The sequence below is a fragment of the Oratosquilla oratoria genome, chromosome 3 (assembly GCF_046742065.1).
Source record: "Oratosquilla oratoria isolate Oo_2021 chromosome 3, ASM4674206v1, whole genome shotgun sequence".
Lineage (NCBI taxonomy): Eukaryota > Metazoa > Arthropoda > Malacostraca > Stomatopoda > Squillidae > Oratosquilla > Oratosquilla oratoria.
The window spans coordinates 20,408,690-20,413,689 of record NC_134779.1 but is presented as its reverse complement, the minus strand read 5'-3'; the positions used below and the strand labels follow the sequence as shown (position 1 = coordinate 20,413,689).

Sequence of the window (5,000 nt, the reverse complement as noted above, 5' to 3'; positions counted from 1 at the left end):
GTGTGTGTGTGTGTGTGTGTGTGTGTGTGTGTGCGTGCCTATGTTTTTGTGTAAAGTCATAACATTGCCCATAAAGCGGGCCATTCATAAGTTTTCATTCGATGTGATAATAGTTATCGGTCACAAGTCTGACACGTAATCCGAGACCGTGATGAATCACACACACACACACACACACACACACACACACACACACACACACACACACACACACACACACACACACACACACACATACACGCATTTGCACATACGCACACACATACACATACATATACATATACACACACACACACACACACACACACACACACACACACACACACACACACACACACACACACACACACACATAAACATTTACACATATAACACACATACACACACAAACCTATACATACCCACAAACACATACATACACATACGTAAACACATAGAAGCACAAACATAACCTTTTCCAGAACCAGACATTTGTGTGGAGCTAAATGTGGACATATTTAACTATTTGCAAAGTTATATACTCCCTTGATCCTATGTTAGTCTCTTCAAAGCAAAATATATTCATATGAATTGGTTATAAGTTCTTCATTGGATGGCTTTTCAAAGTACTGTTCCAGAAAAAAAAAATATTTTTCTCCTGTGCTTATCTGTAAAATTTACAAATCTGCAATGATTGGAACGAAATGATTCAAGCTCTCAAAAATCCCTGATTCATGAAGTAGTTTCTAATATTCTGACACACAAAAACATATGATTTAATCATTTTAGTTTCTTAATAGACAGATTTATCTTTGCCACTGTTTTCTCTTTCTTTCCTTCTTTCTTCTTTTCTTTCTTTCTTTCCTTTTTTATTTCTTTACTTCTTTCTTTTTTCTCTCAATGTCTCACTCTCTGCATCCAGAGGCTCGAAAAATGTTGCCAAGGCTGCAAACTCTTTCAGAGGTATTCATGTTTTCCCATTTGTTTTCGTCATGTCTGATGTGAACAATATCGTATTCATGTGGAGCTTGTATCTGCTTCAATCCTTGCTCTGACGAATGTAGATTGCAAAAAGATTTTATTCACCTGAAAGAAACTAAATTCAAGGGGTCAGATATCTTTCGGTTAATCTCTTCACTGTTTAAAGGAGTTTTTATGTTTTATTTTGACACTGCCCTGAGTTCATGACCAGGGGGCTCCGAGTTCGATTCCCGAGACCCGCTGCGGGTTTACTGCATTGTTTCCAGACAGCCCTGGCCAAACGAGGAATCAACTCAAAGTCGGCCTAAAAAAAAATAATAATAATAAAAACAGCTTACCTGAAATGACAGGGCTCTGCTCTACCACCGGTTTCTCGCTTCCCACTACGTAGGAGTGGAATGGCGAATCTATTTTGAGTATCACCAGCCGATCTTATATGAATATGTAAATCCTCTGACAGTCAATTGGTTGAACAACTCCAAATCATTCCTGATGTTAAAAGTCCTAGAAAAATCTGATAATGATGTATTTTTATAGTAATGATAAAATAATAAAAAAAATTCTCTTGAAAATGTAACTTCGATTCAATTCATTGTATTTGTGAATCTCGATCTTCATGGAAAAAATAGATCATCAGTAGAATATGGGTCCTCGTTTAGAATATATGGAAAATACATTATTAGTAAATGCTTGATATGCTGTCTGTGTAATGAATAAATAAATAATAAATAAATAAATAAACAAATAATATTAATAATATAATAATAGTAGTAATAATATGATAATAATAGTAATCAATGAAAATTATAAAAAATATATATATAAGAAAATAAAAAGATAAATTAAAGTGCCACCCTGTGATCAGATATTTACTAAATCCCTTCAATTATAGCGGATGTTGGGCTGAATAAAATAGCCCAGCGGAAGCCAGAATTGAATAGATGGTGGCACCCTTCGTTGCAACGATTTAATCGCTACAGTGAGAGTCTTAACGGAATTAAAGAAATAGCTTGTTGGAATTCAAAAGGCAACGAAAAGTGTCATGATAAAGCAGAAGAATCAGCATTTCATAGAAACGCAGAACCGCAGAACCGGTGAAAAATAAAGGTAAACCCGCATTTGGTTTTTATAATGAAGATTGGTCTCAAAGTTTAAAAGGATAATGCGTGACGCTGGTTCGTAAGGGTTCTGCGAAGCTATTAAATGTTTAGAAGTATGAAGTCAATACTTCTACTACCACATAAACACCCTCACAAAATGGAGATTAAGATCAGAGTAAGACAACAATATAATTTCGACGAAATTATTTATGGAATGCCCTCAAGGAAATTTCAGAGAAAAACATAAAAATACCGTAAGTGGAGAAGATCTTAACCACTTGAGATTTACTAATGATTGAGTCTTCATTTTATCGATAACTGAAGAGCTACGAGAAATGCTTGTTGATCTCAAGGAGTCTCAAAGTAGGTCTGACGATAAAACAAAGTAATGATGAACCTGTTAAACTAATTATGATCAATAATGAGAAGTTCAAGAACATTCTTATATCGGGAAAATGACGAAACATTCATAATGAAAATTTGATTAGATAATTCATCATAACTAGTTAGGAAATGAAGGGTAAAGATTAGATCAACATAGAAGCTCCTTACATGTATGCTCCAAAGGCAGAATTGTGTATATTTCCGTGTATATATATGTATAATTGTATACATACCATTATGTATATATATATATATATATATGTGACCCCTATCCGCTCCATCCCTCCACTCCTCCACCCCTCCACTCCTCCACCATTCCACCCCTCCACTTTCTACCTGAATGAGGCTTCGATTGATCGAGATACCGTTCTGACAGGAAAGAAGGCTTCGTCCTTCCCAGAACCATCTGACGTCTGACCCGACAAAAAAGTCAATGAGGCACTCCATCATGTTGAAATGAGTAAACACTTTGTTCATGTGACGAACTCTCAGATGAGTAAAAGTATTTTGTATCATTTAGAAAATATAATCAATGTTAAAGGAAGGCTCAATACAAGCGAGATTATTCTAAGCACTAAACTTTCAGAACAACTTTTCTGCAGAAAAAAAAAGACTGTAGAATAACAAAAAATATATGAATAAGGTATTTTAGATTCTTTAAGAAATTTTGTAATTCTTTATACCTTCTGGTGGTTCACCTAAGAGGAAACTTCGGCCTGATCGTTGAAACTCTCACTTAAGCTGAAATCTCACAACACGTGGAACAAAATCTTCGGCCGAGAAGTGTGTTTTTGTCATGAAGAGGTTACGAAACTCCCGTCTCTTTCATGCTGGACCACACCAAGAGCCTGTTCAGGTATTCAGACCAGGCAGGAGAGATGGAGATGGACAATTTACTTTCTCCGTTGCTCTCCATGGTACAGACTGCCAAAATAGAAAGTAGAACAGGTTTTCTTTATTTATTTATTGATCAATTAACACATTTATATGATCTGTTTATTCACTTATATACTTATGTATTTACTTATTCATTTATTCACTGATTTATTTATTCATTTATTTACTCATTTGTTTATTTATTTGTTTACTCACTTAGCTATTTATTTATCTATTTATCTGTATATTTGTTTAATTGTAAATTTGGTTATTTTATTTATTCATTCATTTATTCATGTACCTGTTTACTATTATTTATTTACTGCATTTGTTTAATTATTTATCTACTCATTATCTAAATATCTATCTATAGATTTACTGATTTATTTGTTTGTCTATTTATCTATTTATTTAATCATTTATCTGTCTCTGTATTTACTTACCTAGTTATTTATTCGTTCACTTATTTATATATTTACCGTACTTGTTCACCTGTTTATTCATTCATCTATTCATCAGTTTATTTAAATTTGCATTTGTTTATCTCTTATTTATTTATTCAAGTTATTTTTGTATATATATTTATATATCTACTTATTCATTTATCCAATTATTTATCAATTCATTTATATAGTCATTGATTATTCATCTATTAATTTACTTAATTATATTTTCATTCATTCATTCTATTTATGTGTGTATATGTATATATATATATATATATATATATATATATATATATATATATATATATATATATATATACGAGTATATATATATTTACTTATCTGTCTACTTATTTTTTATTTCTCCGGCCACTCGACAATGACTCAGTCTGATTTCCTTTATTACCTCCATCAAGACGACGTAACTGATGTAGTTTGTTGCTCCTGACCCTAGACTTCAATTCAGCTGAAGGGGAGATTCGGAAGAAAACGGGTTCTCGAAGCATCGTGGCTCCAACTTGTCCCATTTCTGCTCATGGAATGAAATCATGACGATGATTTGATTTAACGTCGCAAACTCCCTTCTATCAGGAGGCTAGGACAATGTCCCTGACAGAGGACTTTGTAGTTTGAAGTTTAATGAACCACACCCTTGGTCCAACTCGCTGGCGGCTAAGTTCGAACCATCGTCGACCTTGTACCGGGTGGCTACAAGAAATGAAAGTCAAAGTGGTGGGAAATACACTGTAATCACTGATACCACTGACAACTAATGCGTGTGTATACAAAGAGAGCTGGCTCTGCACTGACGCCCAGCTGCCAATTTGGCGCGAACAGACATGCATCGCATTTGCGATATCCAATATAATTACAATATACACAATGATTACACATAATTACAATAAATAATAAAACAACAAACAACAAAACATATGACAATTTTATAAAGAGGGGGAAACATATAATTCCCCAAATAAGCCACACACAATTACAATGTACGATAATAATGGTATGATATACAACATACCACGCTAACAACAACATACCACGCTAACACAACCTCCGTCGCAGGTAGCGACACAAATCCGCTCGCCCAGCGAGCATCCCAGAATGAAATCATACTAAGAAAAAAAGTTTTGATCATTGTATTGTACTGAGGATATTACATTTTTCTTAGTAAACATATTCCTACCAGTGAATTGAGTCTGTTGATGAAAGCCAGAGGAAGTCGTCA

At 34.0% G+C, this 5,000-nt stretch overlaps 1 protein-coding gene across 2 annotated transcripts in view; it reads left to right on the top strand.

Annotated features, from left to right (window-relative positions):
* LOC143019537 (carbonic anhydrase-related protein 10-like) overlaps window positions 1-5,000 on the top strand; it is a 946,303-nt gene that overhangs the window by 87,683 nt on the left and 853,620 nt on the right. The window lies entirely within an intron of this gene.